A 24181-nucleotide genomic window follows, 5' to 3' on the forward strand; every position below is an offset into this window, starting at 1 on the left:
CAGGAGGAAAGTTTTGTAAAACAGAAGTCTCGACAGCATTGGCCTACTTTAGGGGATTCCAATACTAAGTTTTTTTATGCTTCCATTGCTACTCGAAAAGCCGTTAACCACATCAGGAAATGCAGAGACAAAGATAACAATCTTATTGAGAATTTAGATGAGGTTAAAGCATACACTGAGCAATTTTTTTATTCCTTACTCAACCAAGCAATGCAACCTAATAATATTCATGTGGAGCCAACTAGAAAGCTTGTTTCGAGTGCCATTTCTCTCCTCAATGCCCCAATTACATATGACGAAATAGTAAGAGTTGTCTTTAAGTCACCAAAGCACAAAAGCGACGACACTATAGCGGCGACCAAATCTCCCTAGGGCTATCTGACTCCTGCAGCGTCGGCTTTCTCCCATGGGCGACGACACTATAGCGGCAACTAGATCTCCCTAGGGCGATCTGACTCCTGTAGCATCAACTTTCTCCCACGGGCGACAGGCGACGACACTGTATCGGCGATCAGATCTCCCAAGGGCGACGGTACTGTAGCGACGCCGACGACACTGTAGCAGCGACCAGATCTAGGGTGACGGTACTGTAGTGGCGACAACACTATAGCGGCGACGAGATCTCCCTAGGGCAATCTGACTCCTACAGCGTTGGCTTTCTCCCACGACCGAAGGTACTGTAGCAGCGATATGATCTCCCTTACTGTAGTGGTGATCGGATCTCCTACAGCGTCGGCTTCTCCCCAAGGGCGATGACATTGTAGCGGCGACCAGATCTCCCTAGGGCGACGGTACTGTAGCGGCGATTTGATATACTACGGCGGTGGCTTTTCCCTATGGCGACAATTCTATAGCGACGACCAAAAGAGGGATCAAACATGGCAGCAACGGCCCCTAGGGCTGGTGATGGTGGCGGGAGGGTTGATACGATGGCAAGACTCCATACTGTTACCCCTCAATCTGATCCTCCACCATATCCTCTCCAGAGAGAAACTCCTTCGACGAAGCAGCATCGAAGTAGGTCGCGCTCTAGATCGCGGCAGCCTGCTCTCATTTCCAGTGACCCTCGGCCTTGGACTAGCCTCTTCAAGACTCCAGTTGGAAGTCCAGACCTAAGCTTGGAATTCTTTACTCCAGAAGTTTAGGCTGATAAGAAGACTGTTATATACGAGACTACTGATTTAGCAGAGCTTATTGAGACATGGTCTATGGCGATTGTTGGCTATGTGGTAGGTCTCAAAACATCTTATTTCCTACTATCCTCATTTATCAAAACTCGATGGGGAATATCATCATTTGATCTTCATATGCTGGAGAACGAATTCTTTGTTTGCAAGCTACACTCTGAAGAATCTTTGCAACGGGTCCTTGAAGGATTCTAGACTATTCGCGGCCATCCAATGATTCTACGACGCTGGTCTCCTGATGTCCGCTTGGAGTTAGATAGCCTACAGTCGATTCCATTATGGGTATTCTTTCAAGGTCTTCCTCTACATCTTTGGAGTCGACGCTTTATTGCAACGTTATGCAGCACTCTGGGACAGCCACTCTACATAGACAAAGCAACAGCCCATACGAGATTAGCATATGCACGAGCATGTGTACTGGTTTCTTCCGACAAAGATCTTCCAAATGAGGTTTTCTATCGTGATCTTGACGGGAACACTCGGAAGGTACATGTCTCATATTCCTGGAAGCCCCAACGATGTCAGCATTGCTTATCTTTTGGTCATGCAAATGGAGCTTGTCAGCAAACTCCAAAACCGATCACAAAGGTCTATCGACCACGTCAAGTGCCTCAGCAACAAAGCGAGTCTCCTCTAATGGCAGTAGCACCGATGGTGGTGAAGACTATTGAGCATTCTGACTCGCAAGGTCAGCACCGCGGACAGAAAGACAAATCCAAAACTTTATCTCTTCCTATAATGTCTGTGCCTTCCACAACAGAAGTTTCCCATGGTACTAGTGGACAGGAGAAGCATAAGTTAGGAACTTCATCTCTTCCAATATCTTCGTATCCATCCATAATAGCTCAACAAACTCAGGCCCAAACAAATCTCGCTAGCAAGGATATTCTTCCTAAACAAATTCAAGCCGCAACAAACATCGCCAACAAGGATATTCTATCTTAACAAACTCATGCCCCAACAAATCTCTCTAGCCAAGCTGCTCCAACAAGTACTAACCCGGATATTGTGCCGCAACAATCTTATCATGTTTCAACAAACCCTACCGATCAAGACCATATGATTTAATGTATTTTAAAGTTTAAACATCTGCAAGCTGTAGAAGAAGTGGATAAATATAGGAATAAAGGTATAAAGGGTAAAGATATTGTACGGGAGGAAAATACAAAATCAAAGGATAAGAAAAAGGATGGTACAGTCCATCTAAAGTCGTAGGATGAATACCTACCACCTTTTTCATTTGTTTATTACTAATGAGGATAACATGTTGGAATGTTCGTGGACTTAATAAGAATGAGAAATGTTGGGAGTTCAACAGAATAATCAAGTCTGCCACATGTGATATTGTTATTCTAGTGGAAATGAAAATTAAATAATCGTGCGTTTAAGCTCAAAAGAATTTAATATGGCCGGACGCAGAACTGTTTACCAATGACTCAAATGAAACTTTTGGTAGAATATGGGTCTTATGGCATCCTAACTCTATTAATGCTTGGTTTATTTCTGCTACTGATCAATTCATCCATCTTAAGGTAGAGGACAAAAAGAATGACTGTCAATTCAATTTCACTAGTATATATGCTTCAAACAGTATGCAAGAAAGAAATACATTATGGTCTGATCGAACTAACATTGCAGATGGCTGTCTTAATGTACCTTGGATTGTTCTTGGTGACTTTAATACTGTTTAGTACACAAATGAAAAAGTGGGGGGTTGACAGCTTTCAGAAAGTCAGCTTCAGAGTTTTAATGATTACATAGATACTACTGCATTGACTGATATGAAATTAGTGAGTAATTGGCTCTCCCGGAGTAATCAAGGTGCTACTAACAGAAAAATAATGGCTCGACTCGATAGATGTCTGATTAATCAAGAATGGTTAATAGTTTACCCTGATTCACTTCTTGAGTATGTTGCTCCATTGTTTTCTGATCATTCTTTAATGTACATACACGCAGATAAAGCAACACCAAAAGGTAAGAAACCGTTTAGATTCTTCAACATGTGGAGTACTCATCCTCAGTTCCTTGATGTTATTAGATCAGGTTGGAATGTTAATGTGCATGGATCCCCCCCTTACATCTTATGTCGAAAACTCAAAGCCTGCAAAGCATCACTTAAGGAGTGGAATACAAATACCTTTGGCAATATTCCCACCCGAGTTCAATATCCTCTGAAGAAGATTTGTAACGGGTCCTTGAAGGGTTCTGGACTATTCGTGACCATCCAATGATTCTACGACGCTGGTCCCCTGATGTCCGTTTGGAATTAGATAGTCTACAGTCTATTCCCTTATGGGTATCGTTTCAAGGTCTCCCTCTGCATCTTTGGAGTCGACGTTTTATTGCAAAGTTATGCAGTACTTTGGGACAGCCACTCTATATTGATAAAGCAACAGCTACACAGACGAGATTAACATTTGCCCGAGCATGTGTACTGGTTTCCTCTGACAAAGATCTCCCTAATGAGGTTTTTTATCGTGATCTTGACGGGAACACTCGTAAGGTACATGTCTCATATTCTTTGAAGCCACAACGATGCAAGAGTTGCTTATCTTTTGGTCATGCAAATGGAGCCTGTCATCAAACCCTGAAACCAATTAATAAGATCTACAGGCCACGTCAGATGCCTCAGCAATAAGGCGAACCTCCCCTAATGGTAGTAGAACCGGTGGTGATGTAGACGAGTGAGAATTTCGACTCGCAGGGATAGCGCCATAGACAAGACAAATCAGGAACTTTATCTCTCCCTATTATGTCGGAGCTTTCCACAACAGCCCATGGTACTCATGGACAGGAGAAGCAGAAGTTGGAAACTTCATCGCTTACTATATTACCGGATCCATCCACAATAGGAATTCCAATATCCACTCAACATGCCAACCAAGACATTGTGACTCAACAAACTCAAGCACCAACAAACATCGCCAGCAAGGATATTCTGCCACAACAAACACAGGCCCCAACAAACCTTGTTAGTAAGGATATTCTGCCTCAACTATCTCATGCATCAATAAATCATACTAACCAGGATATTGCGCCTCAACAATTAGACTACTTGACTCAAGGTATAAAGTTTAAAAACTTGATAGTTGTGGATGAAGTGGATAAATATAGAAATAAACCCTTAAAAGGTAAAGATATTGTGCGGGAGAAAAATGCAAAACCTAAGGATAATAAAAAGGATGGCACTATCCATTCAAACTCGTAGAATGAATACCTTACTTTCTTCTTCTAATGAAGATAATTTGCTGGAATGTTCGTGGACTTAATAAACCTGAAAAATGTCGGGAGCTCAAGAGAATAATCATGTATGCCGCATGTGATATTGCTATTCTCGTGGAAACAAAAATTAAAAAATTGCTCGTTCTTTCTAAAAAGAATTTAATATGGCCGGACGCAGAACTTTTTACCCATGACTCTAGTAAAACATTTGGTAGAATATGGGTCTTTTGGCATCCTAACTCCATTAATGCTTGGTTTATTTTTGCTACCAATCAATTCATTCATCTTAAGGTGGAGGACAAAAAGAATGGCTGTCAATTCAATTTTATTGGTATATATGCTTCAAATAGTATGTAAGAAAGAAATACACTTTGGACCGATCTGACTAACATTGCAAATAACTGTCTTAATATGCCGTGGATTGTTCTTGGTGACTTTAATACTGTTCGATACACAAATCAAAAAGTCGGGGGTAGACAGCATTCTGAAAGTCAGCTTCAAAGATTTAATGATTATATAGACACTACCGCATTAATTGATATGAAATCTGTGGGCAATTGGCTCTCCTGGAGTAATCAAGGCGATGGTAACAGAAAAATAATGGCTCGACTAGACAGATGTTTGATTAACCAAGAATGGTTAACAGTTTACCCGAATTCACTTCTTGAGTATAATGCACCATTGTTTTCTGATCATTCCTTAATGTATATACACGTAGAGAAAGCAACACCTTGAGGCAAGAAACCATTTAGATTCTTTAACATGTGGAGTACTCATCCTCAGTTCCTTGATATTATCAGATAGGCTTGGAATATTAATATACATGGTTCGCCACTTTACATCTTATGCCAAAAGCTCAAAGTTTGCAAAGTGGCACTGAAGGAGTGGAATACAAACACCTTTGGAAATATTACCACTCGGGTTCAAATTTACAGAAAGGAACTAATGGCGATACAATATGAGCTACAACTTCAGCCTCAAGATGAGAATCTTATATACAAAGAGACAGAAGCCATAAGTAACTTCATGCAAGCCTTAGAGCAGGAGGAAAGTTTTGCAAAGCAGAAGTCTCGACAGCATTGGCTAACTATAGGAGATTCCAATACTATGTTTTTCTATGCATCCATTGCTACTCGAAGGGCCATTAATCGCATCAGAAAATGCAAAGACAAATATGGTAATCTTATTGAGAATTTAGATGAAGTTTAAGCATACACTGAGTGATTTTTTTATTCCTTACTCAATCAAGCGGTGCAACCTAATAACATTCATATGGAGCCAACTAGAATGCTTGATTTGGATGATATTTCAATCCTCAATGCCCCAGTTATAGATGATTAAATTGTAAGAGTTGTCTTTAAATCACCGAAGGATAAAAGCCCTGGTCCAGATGGATTTCCAACTGAATTTCACCAAACTGCATGGTCTATTATTGGAAATGATGTGATTAAGGCTTGCCAACATTTTTTCTCTTCAGGCCGTATTCTTAGAGAGATGAACTGCACTTTTTTTTCTTTAATTCCCAAGAATGCAGGGGCTGATTCACTAGAAAACTATCGGCTCATATCATTATGCAACTTTATTTACAAGATCATCTCCAAAGTGTTGGCAGATAGAATACAAAAGGTAATACACAAGATCATTAGTCCAAATCAGGCAGCTTTCATCAAAGGGAGAAGTATACATCATAATATTCTGCTTGCTAATGACTTGATAAAGGTCCTACACTCAAATGCGAGAGGGACGAAAATATGTTTTAAAGCTGATTTACGGAAAGCAATTGATTCAGTTAATAGGTGTTTTATCTATAAGATGCTCATCGATATGAACTTTCCACAGAAATGGGTAAATTGGATTCAAAGTTGCTTGGAAACTCTAAAGTTTTCGATACTTTTTAATGGCTCACCTATTGGTTTTTTTGGGAGCACGAATGACATCCGACAAGGTGATCCACTTTCTCCATATCTCTTTACTATTGCAATGGAAGGACTTAGCTGTTTGTTGGAACAGGCAGTCTTGAATGGCGGTACCAAATGCTGGTTCTATTCACATATCACACATAACATTTGCAGATGATTACTTATATTTCTCCAGAATGATCCAACTTCAGTGAGGAACCTATCTACTATTCTAAATGACTTTGGTATGGTTTCTGGCCTTCAGTTAAATCATGCGAAAAGTAAAGTCTATATGAGTCCTTGCATTGAGGACAAGGACTTTATTACACACACTCTGGGGGTTAATGAGGGAAGTCTGCCAGTTCCTTATCTGGGTCTCCCACTCATATCCACTGGCATTAATAAAACCCACTGTCAGCCTATCCTACAAAAAAATAAAGAATAAAATTTCTTCCTGGAAAAATAGGCTTCTATCTAAAGTAGGACGACTTGAACTCATCCGTTCGGTGTTGTACTCTTACTCTATATATTGGTCTAATGCTTTTCTTCTGCCTGTTGGACTTATCCAAGATATTGAACAGCTATTAATGAACTTCTTCTGGAATGGTACAAATATTAAAGTAATGCATATGGTAAATTGGGACAACATCTGTAAACCGAAAGATGAAGGGGGGCTGAACTTGAGAAATATTAGAGATTGGAATAAAGCATGTTTGGTACAACAATTGTGGGATCTTTTTACAAAATAAATGTTCCTTATGGTCATAATGGGTTTTTGCTAGGTATCTTTCAAAGGAATCAATTTGGGAAATTTCAATAAGAACATATCACTATATAGCTTGGAAAGGAATTTTAAAGGCAAGGAATTAGCTAATCAAACACATTTCTTATGCAATCTCTTCTGGAACTAGTACTAATATAAGGTACAATCCTTGGATAAATGGAAAGAGTATATTTCAATTATATGGTAACAGAATACGAAAAGACCTTGGGGCTCCCAAAGATTGGAAGGTTTCCGAGTTCATTGCTAAAGGTACTTGGTGTCTTCCTAATCCTATTTCTCCTGAAATGATATCACTTTGGCCGACTATCAAAGCTATTCCAACCAGGAACAACTCTTCAGATACACTTATTTGGCCTCGTGACAATGGTAAATTTAGTGCCATATCCGTTTGGAATCAAATCTGGCAAAAAAATAACAAGTGGATCCCAAGCAGTTGGACATGGGATAAACCAGGATCACAGAGACATTCCCTATGTACATGGTATGCCCTCCTTAATGAACTACCTACAATAGATAATATTAAGATAAGAGGTATCTATCATGTTAACCGATGCTCCCTTTGTTTGCAACAAGAAGAAACTATTGACCATCTCTATTTTGCTTGTGAATATACTAAATGGATATGGAAGGAGATTCTCCAGTGATTTGAACTCAATAGGCCGCCGCAACCAAACTTGCATCAAGAATTAGGCGACCTCATACAAAGTTTCTCAAGAAAAGGACCTCTAACATAATTGGCAAAGGTTACTTTCAGATGTGCTATTTGGTGGACGTGGAAAGAGAGATGTAGCAGAATGTTTGAGTGTCAACACACAAACAATGCTCAGCTCTTGATAGAGATTATTAGTGACTCAAGATCATGCATGGAGTACAATCTCAAAATAGAGCACTTTACACGAAGAGAAAGAGATATTTTTGTCAAATTCAATTTTACTATTAGCTAAAGATCTTGGCAATGATGTTAAATGCTGTAACCACTAGTAGTCTTGGCACATCTTAACATGTTCGCTACAGTTAAGAGTTAAAGTCTACAGCATGTGTAGTCATAACTACCACTTGTGTACTCAATGAGTTACCTGACTTTGTCTATGACTTATATAGACAAAACTATTTGTAGAAACTTTACACATAATTAATTTACTTTTACTTATAAAAAAAAAAAAAGCAATGCAACATGAGCTACAACTTCAGCCCCATGATGAGAATCTTATCGAAAGATAGACAAAAGCTATAAATAACTTCAAGCAAGCCTTAAAGCAGGAGGAAAGTTTTACAAGACAGAAGTCTCGACAGCATTGGCTTACTTTAGGGGATTCCAATGCTAAGTTTTTTTATGCTTCCATTGCTACTCGAAGAGCCGTTAACCGCATCAGGAAATGCAGAGACAAAGATAACAATCTTATTGAGAATTTAGATGAGGTTAAAGCATACACTGAGTAATTTTTTTATTCATTACTTAACAAAGAGGGGCAACCTAATAATATTCATGTGGAGCCAACTAGAAAGCTTGATTCGAGTGCCATTTATATCCTCAATGCCCCAATTACAGATAACGAAATAGTAAGAGTTGTCTTTAAGTCACCAAAGCACAAAAGCCCTGGTCCAAGCGGATTTCCTACTGAATTTCACCAAATTACATGGTCTATTATTGGTAATGATGTGATTAAAGCTTGCCAATATTTTTTCTCTTCAGGTCTTATTCTTAGAGAGATGAATTACACTTTTATTTCTTTTATTCCCAAGAATGCATGGGCTAATTCACAAGAGAACTATTGACCCATATCTTTATGCAACTTTATTTACAAGATCATCTCCAAACTGTTAGCAGATAGATTGCAAAAGGTAATACACAAGATAATTAGTCCAAATCAGGCTGCTTTCATTACAGGGAGAAGTATACATCATAATATTCTGCTTGCTAATGACTTGGTCAAGGATCTGCACTCCAAAACAAAAGGGACAAAAATATATTTTAAAGCTGATTTACGAAAAGCCTTTGACTTAGTTAATAGGAACTTTATCTATAAGATGCTCCATGGTATGAACTTCCCTCAGCAATGCGTTAATTGGATTCATTATTGCTTAGAAACTCCAAAGTTTTCAATACTCTTCAATGGCTCACCTATTGGTTTTTTTGGGAGCAAGAATGGCATCCGACAAGGCGACCCACTCTCTCTATATCTCTTTACAATTGCAATGGAAGGACTTAGCTATATGTCGGAATATCCGGTCTCTAATGGCAGTATTAAGGTACCCCATGCTGGCCCTATTCATATATCACATATAATCTTTGTAGACGATCTCCTTATCTTTCTTCAGAAAGATTTAACTTCAGTAAGAAATCTGGCTGCTATTCTGAATGATTTTGGTATAGTTTATGGCCTTCAATTAAATCATGCGAAAAGTAAAGTCTACATGAGCCCTTGCATTGAGGAAAAAAATGTTATTGCACATACCCTAGGGGTTAGTGAGGGAAATCTGTCAGTTACATATCTTGGTCTCCCACCCATAACCATTGGCATTCTCAAAACCCACTTTCATCCTATCCAGGAAAAAATAAAGAATAGAATTTTCTCCTAGAAGAATAGGCTTCTTTCTAAAGCATGACGACTTGAACTCATCTGTTCGGTGTTGTACTCTTACTCAATATATTGGTCTAGTGCATTTCTTCTTCCTATTGGACTTCTCCAAGATATTGAACGGTTATTAATAAACTTCTTCTTGAATGGCACAAATGAAAAGACAATGCATATGGTAAATTGGGACAGCATCTGCAAACCGAAAGATGAAGGGGGGCTGAACTTGAGAAATACTAGAGATTGGAAAAAAGCATGTTTGGTAAAGCAATTGTGGGACCTTTTGCAAAACAAATGTTCCTTATGGTCACAATGGGTTTCTGCTAGGTATCTTTCAAAGGAATCGATTTGGGAAATTTCAACAAGATCATACCACTCTATAGCCTGGAAAGGAATTTTAAAGGGAAGGAATTGGCTAATCAAACACATTTCTTATGCAATCTCTACTGGAACTAATACTAATATGTGGTACGATCCTTGGGTGAATGGAAAAACTATATTTCAATTATATGGTGACAGAATACGAAAAGACCTTGGGGCTCCCAAAGATTGGAAGGTTTCCGAGTTCATTGTTAATGGTACCTGGTGTCTCCCTACTCCTATTTCTCCTGAAATGTTATCACTTTGGCTGACTATCACAACTATTCTAATCAGGAACAACCCTTCAGATGTACTTATTTGGCTTCATGATAATGGTAAATTTAGTACCACATCCGTATGAAATCAAATTAGGCAAAGAAATAACAAGTGGCTCCTAAGCAGTTGGACATGGGATCGACCGGGATCACAGAGACATTCCTTATGTACATGGAAGGCCCTTCTGAATAATCTACCTACAATAGACAATATGAAAAGAAGAGGTATCCATCATGTTAACCGATGCTCCCTTTGCATGCAACAAGAAAAAACTGTTGACCATCTTTATTTTGCTTGTGAGTATACTAAATGGATATGGAAGGAGATTCTCCAGCGATTCGAACTCAATAGAATATCGCAACCAAACTTGCATCAAGAAATAGCTGACCTCATGCAATGTTTTTCAAGAAAAGATCCTCTTACACAATTGACAAAGGTTATATTCAGATGCGCTATTTGGTGGATGTGGAAGGAAAGATGAAGTAGAATCTTTGAATGTCAAAACACAAACAATGCTCAGCTCTTGACAAAGACTATTAGAGACTCAAGATCATGTATGGAGAACGATCTCAAAATGGAGCACATTACACAGAGAGAAAAAGATATTTTTATCAAATTCAATTTTGCTATTAGCTAAAGATCTTGGGTATTATGTCAAAAGCTATACCCACGGGAAATCTTGGCATATCTCGACTTTAAATTTTATTTGTTGGCCACAGTTAAGAGTTATAATCTACAGCATGTATAGTCATAACTACCGCATGAGTACTCTATGAGTTACCTAGCTTCGTCTATAACTTGTATAGACAAAGATATTTGTAGAAACTTGATACAAAATCAATTTACTTTTACTTATCAAAAAAAGGATTGAAATGTCATCTGAATCAAACTTTCTAGTTGGCTCCACATGAATGTTATTAGGTTGCACCGTTGATTGAGTAAGGAATAAAAAAATCGCTCAGTGTATGCTTTAACTTCATCTAAATTCTCAATAAGATTATCATATTTCTTTTTGCATTTTTTGATGCGATTAATGACCCTTCAAGTATCAATGGATGCATAGAAAAACTTAGTATTGGAATCTCCTAGAGTTAGCCAATGCTATCAAGACTTTTGCTTTGCAAAACATTCCTCCTGCTTTAAGGCTTGCATGAAGTTACTTCTGGATTCTGTCTCTTTGTATATAAGATTCTCATCTTGGGGCTAAAGTTGTAGCTCATATTGTATCGCCATTAGTTCCTTTCTGTAAATTTGAACCCGAGTGGTAATATTTCCAAAGGTGTTTGTATTCCACTCCTTCAGTGCCACTTTGCAAACTTTGAGCTTTTGGCATAAGATGTAAAGTGGCGAACCATGTATATTAATATTCCAAGCCTATCTGATAATAGGATATTGTGCGGAAGGAAAATACAAAACCAAAGGATAAGAAAAAGGATGGTATAGTCCATCCAAAGTCATAGGATGAATACCTTACCACCTTTTTCATTTGTTTATTACTGATGAAGATAACATGCTGGAATGTTCATGGACTTAATAAGCCTGAGAAATATCGGGAGCTCAACAGAATAATTAAGTCTGCCACTATATGATATTGTTATTCTAGTGGAAACAAAAATTAAACAATTGCGCGTTTAAGCTCAAGAGAATTTAATATGGCTGGACACAGAACTATTTACCAATGACTCAAATGAAACTTTTGGTAGAATATGGATCTTATGGCATCCTAACTCTATTAATGCTTAGTTAATTTCTGCTACTGATCAATTCATCCATCTTAAGATAGAGGACCAAAAGAATGGATGTTAATTCAATTTCACTGGTATATATGCTTCAAACAGTATGCAAGAAAGAAATAAACTGTGGTCTGATCTAACTAACATTGCAGATGGCTGTCTTAATGTACCTTAGATTGTTCTTGGTGACTTTAATACTGTTCGGTATACAAATAAAAAAGTAGGGAGTCGACAACTTTCAGAAAGTCAGCTTTAGAGTTTTAATGATTATATAGATACTGCTGCATTGACTGATATGAAATCTGTCGATAATTGGCTCTCCTAGAGTAATCAAGGTACTGCTAACAGAAAAATAATGGCTCGACTCGATAGATGTCTGATTAATCAAGAATGGTTAATAGTTTACCCTAATTCACTTCTTGAGTATGATGCTCCATTGTTTTCTGATCATTCTTTAAAGTAAAAACACATAGATAAAGCAACACCAAAAGGCAAGAAACCGTTTAGATTCTTTAACATATGGAGTACTCATCCTCAGTTCCTCGACGTTATCATATCAGTTTAGAATGTTAATGTGCATAAATCCCCCCCTTACATCTTATGTCAAAAACTCAAAGCCTGTAAAGCAGCACTTATGGAGTGGAATACACATACCTTTGGCAATATTACCACCCAAGTTCAATTTTGCAGAAAGGAACTAATAGCAATGCAACATGAGCTGCAACTTCAGCCACATGATTAAAATATTATCGACAAAGAGATTGAAGATAGAAATAACTTCATGCAAGCCTTAAAGCAGGAGGAAAGTTTTGCAAAACAGAAGTCTCGACAGCATTGGCTTACTTTAGGGGATTCCAATACTAAGTTTTTTTATACTTCTATTGCTACTCGAAGAGTCGTTAACCGTATCAGGAAATGCAGAGACAAAGATAACAATCTTATTGAGAATTTAGATGAGGTTAAAGCATACACTAAGCAATTTTTTTATTCCTTACTCAACCAAGAAAGGCAACCTAATAATACTCATGTGGAGCCAACTAGAAAGCTTAATTCGAATGTCATTTCTATCCTCAATGCCCCAATTACAGATGATGAAATAGTAAGAGTTGTCTTTAAGTCACCAAAGAACAAAAGCACTGGTCCAGACGGATTTCCTGCTGAATTTTACTAAATTACATTGTCTATTATTGGTAATGATGTGATTAAAGCTTGCCAACACTTATTCTCTTTAGGGCATATTCTTAGAGAGATGAATTGTACTTTTATTTCTTTAATTCCCTTGAATGCAGGGGCTGATTCACTAGAGAACTATCGACCCATATCTTTATGTAACTTTGTTTACAAGATCATCAACAAACTGTTAGCAGATAGATTGCAAAAGGTAATACACAAGATAATTAGTCCAAATCAGGTTGCTTTCATCAAAGAGAGAAGTATATATCATAATATTCTGCTTGCTAATGACTTGGTCAAGGATCTGCACTCAAAAGCAAAAGGGACAAAAATCTGTATTAAAGCTGATCTACAAAAAGTCTTTGACTCCGTTAATAGGAACTTTATTTATAAGATGCTCCACAGTATGAACTTCCCTTAGCAATGGGTTAATTGGATTCAATGTTGCTTAGAAACTCAAAAGTTTTCAATACTCTTCAACGGCTCACCTATTGGTTTTTTTGGGAACAAGAATGACATCTGACAAGGCGATCCACTCTCTCCATATCTCTTTACTCTTGCAATGGAAGGACTTAGCTATATGTTGGAATATGCGGTCTCTAAGGGCAGTATTAAGGTACCCCATGCTGACCCTATTCATATATCACATATAATTTTTGTAGATGATCTTCTTATCTTTCTTCATAATGATTTAACTTCAGAAAGAAACCTGGCTTACTATTTTGAATGATTTTGGTATAGTTTCTGGCCTTCAGTTAAATCATGCGAAAAGTAAAGTCTACCTGAGCCCTTGCTTTGAGGACAAAGATGTTATTGCACATACCCTAGGGGTTAGTGAGGAAAATCTGCTAGTTACATATCTTAGTCTCCCACTCATATCCACTGGCATTCACAAAACCCACTATCAGCCTATCTTGCAAAAAATAAAGAATAGAATTTCCTCCTAGAAAAATAGGCTTCTTTCAAAAGCAGGACGACTTGGACTCATCCGTTCGGTGTTGTACTCTTACTCTATATATTGGTCTAATGCATTTCTTCTGCCTATTGGACTTCTCCAAAATATTAAACGGTTATTAATAAACTTCTTCTGAAATAACAGAAATGATAAGACAATGCATATGGTAAATTTGAACATCATTTGTAAATTGAAAGATGAAGGGGGGTTGAACTTGAGAAATACTAGAGATTGGAATAAAGCATGTTTGGTAAAGCAATTATGGGACCTTTTACAAAACAAATGTTCCTTATAGTCATAATGGGTTTCTGTTAGGTATCTTTCAAAGGAATCGATTTGAGAAATTTCAACAATAACATACCACTCTACAACTTTGAAAGGAAATTTAAAGGCAAGGAATTGGCTAATCAAACACATTTATTATGCAATCTCTACTGGAACTAATACTAATATATGGTACGATCCTTGGATGAATGGAAAAAGTATATTTCAATTATATGGTGACAGAATACAAAAAGACCTTAGGGCTCCCAAAGATTGGAAGGTTTCCGAGTTTATTGCTAATGGTACTTGGTGTCTTCCTACTACAATTTCACTTGAAATGTTATCACTTTGGCTGACTATCACATCTATTCCAATCAGGAACAATCCTTCAGATGCAATTATTTGGCTTCATGACAATGGCAAATTTAGTGTCACATCCGCTTAGAATCAAATTAGGCAAAGAAATAACAAGTGGCTCCTAAGCAGTTGGATCTGAAGCCAAATGACATTAAATTTGTCACCATATAATTGAAATATACTTTTTCCAATTGTAACTGGCTGATTTGATTCTAAGCGGATGTGCAATTGTAACTGGCTGATTGGGAGACCAAGATATGTAACTGGCTGATTTCCCTCACTAACCCCTAGGGTATGTGCAATAACATTTTTGTCCTCAATGCAAGGGCACATGTAGACTTTACTTTTCGCATAATTTAACTGAATGCCAGAAACTATACCAAAATCATTCAGAATAGTAGCCAGGTTTCTTACTGAAGTAAAATCATTATGAAGAAAGATAAGAAGATCATTTGCAAAGATTATATGTGATATATGAATAGGGCCAGCATGCGGTACCTTAATACTGCCATCAGAGACCGTATATTCCAACATATAGCTAAGTCCTTCCATTGCAATAGTAAAGAGATTTGGAGAGAGTGTATCACCTTGTTGGATGCCATTCTTGCTCCCAAAAAAACCAATAGGTGAGCCGTTGAAGAGTATTGAAAACTTTGGAGTTTCTAAGCAACATTGAATCCAATTAACCCATTGCTAAGGGAAGTTCATACCGCAGAGCATCTTATAGATAAAGTTCCTATTAACTGAGTCAAAGGCTTTTCGTAGATCAGTTTTAAAATATATTTTTGTCCCTTTTGTTTTGGAGTGCAGATCCTTGACCAAGTCATTAGCAAGCAGAATATTATGATGTATACTTCTTCCTTTGATGAAAGCAGCCTAATTTGGACTAATTATCTTGTGTATTACCTTTTGCAATCTATCTGCTAACAGTTTGGAGATGATCTTGTAAATAAAGTTGCATAAAGATATGGGTCGATAGTTCTCTAGTGAATCAGCCCTTGCATTCTTGGTAATTAAAGAAATAAAAGTACAATTCATCTCTCTAAGATTATGACCTGAAGAGAAAAAATGTTGGCAAGCTTTAATCACATCAATACCAATAATAGACCATGTAATTTGGTAAAATTTAGTAGAAAATCTGTCTGGACCAAGGCTTTTGTGCTTTGGTGACTTAAAGACTACTCTTACTATTTCATCATCTGTAATTAGTGTTAGGATCGAGAGCACTAAGAGGGGGGGGGTGAATTAGTGCAGCGGAAATCTTACAGCGATTAAAAACCAAAAGCTGCGTTCGTTCAAAAACTATTATGATGCAAAAGCAAATTCTCAGTTTGTATCTAAGTGCAGTTTGCGTCTAAGCGCAGATTGCGTCTAAGCGCAGTTTTGCGTCTAAGCGCAGTTTACGTCTAAACTCAGATTTACGTCTAAACGCAGATTTACGTCTAAACGCAGATTTACGTCTAAACTCAGATTTACGTCTAAACGCAGATTTACGTCTAAACGCAGATTTACGTCTAAACGCAGATTTACGTCTAAACGTAGTTTTACGTCTAAACGCAGTTTTACGTCTAAACGCAGATTTACGTCTAAACTCAGATTTACGTCTTAAACTTTGAAACTTGTTTGTATACTCGCAGAAGGCAGTATGCAGTTGAAATCAAGACGTAAACGTGAACTGAAATCTGATGATTGAGCGAGGAAAGCCGATTTACGTCTGAATGCAGTTTTACGTCTAAATGTTGAAACTCGTTCGTAAAATCGTAGAGGAAAGTTTGCAGTTATCAATAGGATCAAAATGTAAGTGTAAACTGCAAAGAAGCTCGTTCGTAAAAGCACGGAAGACAGTTCTGCAGAATCAAACGTAAACGTAAACAGTAATGTATGAAAATACGAATTTACGTCTGAATGCATATTCAGAAGAACAGCACTTAGAACTTGTTCGTGAAAGCGCAGAGAGCAGTAGCAATGGAGGAGGTTTGCAGTAATGATAAAGTGCTCGAAAATAAACGCAAACCAGAGATTTAGAGTGGTTCGGTCAGCCTTGTCCTACTCCACTTTTGGCTCCCTCCACCGACGAGGTTGCCGACGTCAACTAGGTGCCTTCCTTCAATGGGCGAAGGCTAACTGCCCTTTTACAGTTTCTCTCCTTTTGACAGGCTCAGGAGACAACCTTTACAGACCTTTCTCTCCTCACTTTACAACTGAAAACTTGAAGAACAGAAGGAGGAGACTTAAAGGATTTACAACACTTTTGAGCTCTTAGAATCACAGAAAAGATCAAGATTTCGGTGTAGGTCTGTATCTTTTCAGTGCTGAATGGGTGGGGTATTTATAGGCCCCAACCCAATTCAAAATTCGAGCTCAAAACGATCAAATCGATCAAATCCCAGAATTCTGGGATCAGGCAGTTGCACCTCTCGACTGGAGAGGTGGCACCGCCTGGCAGAGCTCGAAGACTGAGCTCTGCCGATTGCTTCTCTCTGCCAGAGCTCGAAGACTGAGCTCGATGGTTGCATCACCTGGCAGAGCTCGAAGACTGAGCTTGGTGGTTGCATCACCTGGCAAAGCTCGAAATCTGAGCTCGGTGGTTGCATCACCTGGCAGAGCTCGAAACTGAGCTCAGGCTGATGCACCTCTCTGCCAGAGCTCGAAGACTGAGCTTGGTGAATGCATCACCTGGCAGAGCTCGAGACTGAGCTCAGGCTGATGCACCTATCTGCCAGAGCTCGAAGACTGAGCTCGGTGGTTGCATCGCCTGGCAGAGCTCGGAACTTGAGCTCTGGCGGTGCAACCTCTTGGCTGGGGCGGTTGCACCTCCCAGCCTCGCAGCCCTGGCGGTTGCACCTCCTGGCTGGGGCGGTTGCACCTCCCAACCCCACAGCCCAGGCGGTTGCACCTCCTGGCTGGGGCGGTTGCACCTCCTGGTGCAATCAGGGTCCGAATGGTTCACTCCATTCGGCCCACTTTGAATCTTTTCAGGGGCCCAATTGCCCCAAGATTAAGCTAATGGGATCACCTCCCATTTTCATGCTTAATCATCATGCTAACTACGATTAACTCTAAGACAACTTCTGCAGCTTTGCTCCGATGCGTCAATCGCTTCTTCCGGCGAGTTTCCTGCCAACTTCCGTCGATCAACCGATAACCCTCGGTGATCCTTCTGCGGACATCCGGCATACTCCTGGACTTTGCGACGATCCACTTGGCGAGTTCCGACGAGCTTCGCTTGGCAAGCTTCTAGACTTCTCGGATCTGTTCTCGCTGAACCTCCGACGACCGTCCGAACTTCCGTCGAACTCTCGAACTCCCAACGTGATCATGATCTTGACTCCGGCGCAACTCCTGCTGCTTGTCTAACTTTCATCGTAGTTAATCCTGCACAACAAAACAAAACTTCGATCGAGACAATTAATCCTAAGCAATTAACCAAGTTGTCCGACATGTCATTGGTCCCTCGACGCTTCGTCCGATTCTTCGGCGCATCGTCCTCTTCTGCAGCCTATTGCCCAATCGGCCAGTCGACTCCGCAACTCCGATATCCTTGGCACAATACCCGCTCTTCTTGGCCCGATGCCCGAGTCCACGGCCCGAAGCCTTCTGTCGATACGTCGACCGATCCACCGGCCCGACGTCCAATCTTCTGACATGTTCCTTCGGCACAACATGATTATCCTGCTTTAATTGTCTCATCCTGATCGAAGCATCCTGCGTCACTCAAAACGCAGATTAAATCATAAACATATATCAAGTAGTTTCATCATCAAAATACGAGATTTAACAATCTCCCCCTTTTTGATGATGACAACCACTTGATGACGGAGTTAAACTTAACTCCCGGAGTTTAAACAAACTCCCCCTATCAATATGCCATATTGATAGAACCTTGAATTCAAACTGAATTCAAGTCATTGCAATATTCATCATGAATACTTGCAACACGTCAACATGAACCTATGCATAAACTTATGCATCACATGTCATGTCATCAACATACTTCTCCCCCTTTGTCATCAACAAAAAGGAGAAGTACTATTATCAAGTGTTTGTGTGTGATATTGGTTCTTCTCTTTGCATGAAAAACATAGTATCAAGTTTTATCATCATGCAATCTTGGAGCTAGAAGATTTAGCAAGTGTTACATCATGCTTAGAACATTCATGCTATCAAGTTTTAGATATGCAAGTTTTATAGCATATAAGATAGCACTTTTGGTAATGTTCAAGATAGCAAGTTCTACATCATGCAAGCTAGCAAATTAGAGATGTTCAAGAAGGCAACTCTTGCTTCTTGAAAATTTTGCTCACTTTGCTAGATGCGCAAGTTAGCATTTTTGCCTCTTGAGATAGGCAAGATAGCACATTTGCTTCTTTTGAGATAGCAACTTTTTGCTTCTCTTTAGACCAACAAGCTAGCAATTTTTTACGATATACAAGTTTCACAATATATAAGCTAGCAAAAATTTCGAAAGCAAATGCAAGATAAATTTCTTGTGTAAGCTCATGATTCTTGCTTCCTATTGCAATGTGCAAATTGCAAGTTTTGCTTCTTGAGATATTCAAGATAGTGATGTTCAAGAAGACAATTTTTCTTCTTGAAATAAGCAAGTTAGCAATCTTTGCTTCTTAAAATAGGTAAGCTAGCAAATCAAGTTTTTGCATCTTCTTGACTTGTACAAGCTAGCTATCTCCCCCTTTGTCATTGTCAACAAGGGAAAAACCCTTTACATCAATTTCTAAATCATGACAAAGGTAAGTAATCATTTTTATTTGTGCATCATTATAGTTTCAATGCACAGATTCATTAACATTACATTTCAAAAAATTTATGCATGATACCGAAAAATCAATCATCATCATGAGCATATCAAACATGATATTCAAGCATTCGTGATATATCATTTTGGCAGCATGATCATAGATATTCAAACGATGGTATCTAGAATTCATTACATCCTATTATGCATGATTATTAACTCCTCATTTGTATTTCATGCATTATTTCATTTCATCTCATAAGGAATATCAAGAAGAGTTATTGGATGATGAGATAAATATTTTATGAATACACAGAAAATCATAAGTGTTTCATGTATCCATATTATCACATGAAGCATATTATCATTTTTAAGATTCATAACATGAATAACGTTATTACTATTTCATCAAAATCAGTTTCGAGATTCACATAATATCATGAAATCATTAATCTCGATAAAATGGGAAAAACATTTTCTTTTTAAGTGATTCTTTTAACACATCATAAAAAAGAAAAACTCATTCATAATTCAAGTGATTTACAAGATATCATAAATGAATTTATCACTTGTATTTCACCAAAATCGAAAACTCTTAGAGATAGAAAATGATTGAAGCATTTAATCTGATTGAAGAATGATTCATATTTAAAGTGTAGCATTTGTCAGATCTGAAATCATCAAGTATAACTTTAATATTTTCATTGCAACATTAAGCAAGGTTTCATTGAACATAATTTTGAATGATTCTTATAAATGCCTAAAACTTCTTTAGTTTTAATTTATGATTGACTTTATAATAGCATGCTCAAATCTTTATTTTTATGTCAAAACCATACATTATATTTAATAAACAAAGACAATGAAAAATATCAAGCCTTCCAGACAAAAGCCATGTATCGTCATTGAAAAGCAATATGAAAATCATCAAAATATACATTCTTGCTTCTATAAGATTAATCTCACTAGGTGTAAAATCATTAGATTTCTATCTTGCATTAACATAAGACATGCAATTTTCATTATCATTTTCAAGATTACAAGCATGATCATATTTTTGCATTTTCATTGTTAAATTATTAAAAATATAATTTTCAACAAAATTTAAAGAAAAAGAAAAGTGCATCATGAAAAGCATCATGTAATTTCGAAGTAAATTAGGGGGATTTCGATTACCTCATCATTGTAGGCTGTTAAGGCGTAGTTTGCCGCCTTGCTTTTGTTGACTTTCTCTTCTTCGGAGGAGCTCGATTCATCCCAATTTTTGTTCTTCTTCTTGCGTTTAAAGCAAGTAGTTCCATTCTTTTTGCTTTTTAATTTTCGTTTCATTTTAAGTTCACCATCACTTGAGCTTATGCTCGAGTGGTCTTCAAATGTTCTATGTCCCAAATCCTTCCTGTTCTTTGGAAGGTTGGTTTGTTCATCATTGTCCTCATCACTTGAGTCATCGCTCAAGTGGCATTCATTTGTCCAGAGTTCCAAATCCTTCCTGTTCTTTGGAAGGTGGTTCTCAAGTTCTTCACGTGCATTGCACGTCATTTCATATGTGATCAATGAACTAATTAGTTCTTCAAGTGGAAAATGGTTCAAGTTTTTCGATTCTTGAATAGCAGTTACTTTTGAATCCCAAGTTTTAGAAAGTGAGCGCAAAACTTTGTTAACGAGTTCAAAATCCGAAAAGCTTTTACCAAGTGATTTTAAACCATTGACGACATCCGTAAAACGGGTGTACATGTTAACAACGGTTTCGCTTGGTTTCATATGAAAAAGCTCGAAATCAAGCAGTAGAATATTAACTTTCGAGTCTTTGACTCTACTAGTTCCCTCGTGCGTGATTTCAAGAGTGCGCCAAATATCGAAAGCCGTTTCACACGTAGAAATCCGATTGAACTCATTTTTGTCCAATGCGCAAAATAAGGCATTCATAGCCTTTGCGTTTAAAGAAAAATTCTTCTTCTCCAAAACCGACCATTTGTTCATCGGTTTGGAGGGAAGTTGAAAACCGTTTTCAATGATATTCCATAAATCCAGATTTAGAGAAATTAAGAAAACTCTCATTCGAGTTTTCCAATAAGTGTAGTCCAATCCGTTAAAGAACGGTGGACGAAAGACCGAACAGCCCTCTTGAAAAGTCATTTCTCTCGGGTGTAAATCCGAAATGAGAAAAACCCCGCTCTGATACCAATTGTTAGGATCGAGAGCACTAAGAGGGGGGGGGGTGAATTAGTGCAACGGAAATCTTACAGCGATTAAAAACCAAAAGCTGCGTTCGTTCAAAAACTATTATGATGCAAAAGCAAATTCTCAGTTTGTATCTAAGTGCAGTTTGCGTCTAAGCGCAGATTGCGTCTAAGCGCAGTTTTGCGTCTAAGCGCAGTTTACGTCTAAACTCAGATTTACGTCTAAACGCAGATTTACGTCTAAACGCAGATTTACGTCTAAACTCAGATTTACGTCTAAACGCAGATTTACGTCTAAACGCAGATTTACGTCTAAACGCAGATTTACGTCTAAACGTAGTTTTACGTCTAAACGCAGTTTTACGTCTAAACGCAGATTTACGTCTAAACTCAGATTTACGTCTTAAACTTTGAAACTTGTTTGTATACTCGCAGAAGGCAGTATGCAGTTGAAATCAAGACGTAAACGTGAACTGAAATCTGATGATTGAGCGAGGAAAGCCGATTTACGTCTGAATGCAGTTTTACGTCTAAATGTTGAAACTCGTTCGTAAAATCGTAGAGGAAAGTTTGCAGTTATCAATAGGATCAAAATGTAAGTGTAAACTGCAAAGAAGCTCGTTCGTAAAAGCACGGAAGACAGTTCTGCAGAATCAAACGTAAACGTAAACAGTAATGTATGAAAATACGAATTTACGTCTGAATGCATATTCAGAAGAACAGCACTTAGAACTTGTTCGTGAAAGCGCAGAGAGCAGTAGCAATGGAGGAGGTTTGCAGTAATGATAAAGTGCTCGAAAATAAACGCAAACCAGAGATTTAGAGTGGTTCGGTCAGCCTTGACCTACTCCACTTTTGGCTCCCTCCACCGACGAGGTTGCCGACGTCAACTAGGTGCCTTCCTTCAATGGGCGAAGGCTAACTGCCCTTTTACAGTTTCTCTCCTTTTGACAGGCTCAGGAGACAACCTTTACAGACCTTTCTCTCCTCACTTTACAACTGAAAACTTGAAGAACAGAAGGAGGAGACTTAAAGGATTTACAACACTTTTGAGCTCTTAGAATCACAGAAAAGATCAAGATTTCGGTGTAGGTCTGTATCTTTTCAGTGCTGAATGGGTGGGGTATTTATAGGCCCCAACCCAATTCAAAATTCGAGCTCAAAACGATCAAATCGATCAAATCCCAGAATTCTGGGATCAGGCGGTTGCACCTCTCGACTGGAGAGGTGGCACCGCCTGGCAGAGCTCGAAGACTGAGCTCTGCCGATTGCTTCTCTCTGCCAGAGCTCGAAGACTGAGCTCGATGGTTGCATCACCTGGCAGAGCTCGAAGATTGAGCTTGGTGGTTGCATCACCTGGCAAAGCTCGAAATCTGAGCTCGGTGGTTGCATCACCTGGCAGAGCTCGAAACTGAGCTCAGGCTGATGCACCTCTCTGCCAGAGCTCAAAGACTGAGCTTGGTGAATGCATCACCTGGCAGAGCTCGAGACTGAGCTCAGGCTGATGCACCTATCTGCCAGAGCTCGAAGACTGAGCTCGGTGGTTGCATCGCCTGGCAGAGCTCGGAACTTGAGCTCTGGCGGTGCAACCTCTTGGCTGGGGCGGTTGCACCTCCCAGCCTCGCAGCCCTGGCGGTTGCACCTCCTGGCTGGGGCGGTTGCACCTCCCAACCCCACAGCCCAGGCGGTTGCACCTCCTGGCTGGGGCGGTTGCACCTCCTGGTGCAATCAGGGTCCGAATGGTTCACTCCATTCGGCCCACTTTGAATCTTTTCAGGGGCCCAATTGCCCCAAGATTAAGCTAATGGGATCACCTCCCATTTTCATGCTTAATCATCATGCTAACTACGATTAACTCTAAGACAACTTCTGCAGCTTTGCTCCGATGCGTCAATCGCTTCTTCCGGCGAGTTTCCTGCCAACTTCCGTCGATCAACCGATAACCCTCGGTGATCCTTCTGCGGACATCCGGCATACTCCTGGACTTTGCGACGATCCACTTGGCGAGTTCCGACGAGCTTCGCTTGGCAAGCTTCTGGACTTCTCGGATCTGTTCTCGCTGAACCTCCGACGACCGTCCGAACTTCCGTCGAACTCTCGAACTCCCAACGTGATCATGATCTTGACTCCGGCGCAACTCCTGCTGCTTGTCTAACTTTCATCGTAGTTAATCCTGCACAACAAAACAAAACTTCGATCGAGACAATTAATCCTAAGCAATTAACCAAGTTGTCCGACATGTCATTGGTCCCTCGACGCTTCGTCCGATTCTTCGGCGCATCGTCCTCTTCTGCAGCCTATTGCCCAATCGGCCAGTCGACTCCGCAACTCCGATATCCTTGGCACAATACCCGCTCTTCTTGGCCCGATGCCCGAGTCTACGGCCCGAAGCCTTCTGTCGATACGTCGACCGATCCACCGGCCCGACGTCCAATCTTCTGACATGTTCCTTCGGCACAA

The sequence above is a fragment of the Musa acuminata genome, chromosome BXJ3-3 (genome assembly GCF_036884655.1).
Source record: "Musa acuminata AAA Group cultivar baxijiao chromosome BXJ3-3, Cavendish_Baxijiao_AAA, whole genome shotgun sequence".
Classification (NCBI taxonomy): Eukaryota; Viridiplantae; Streptophyta; class Magnoliopsida; order Zingiberales; family Musaceae; genus Musa; species Musa acuminata.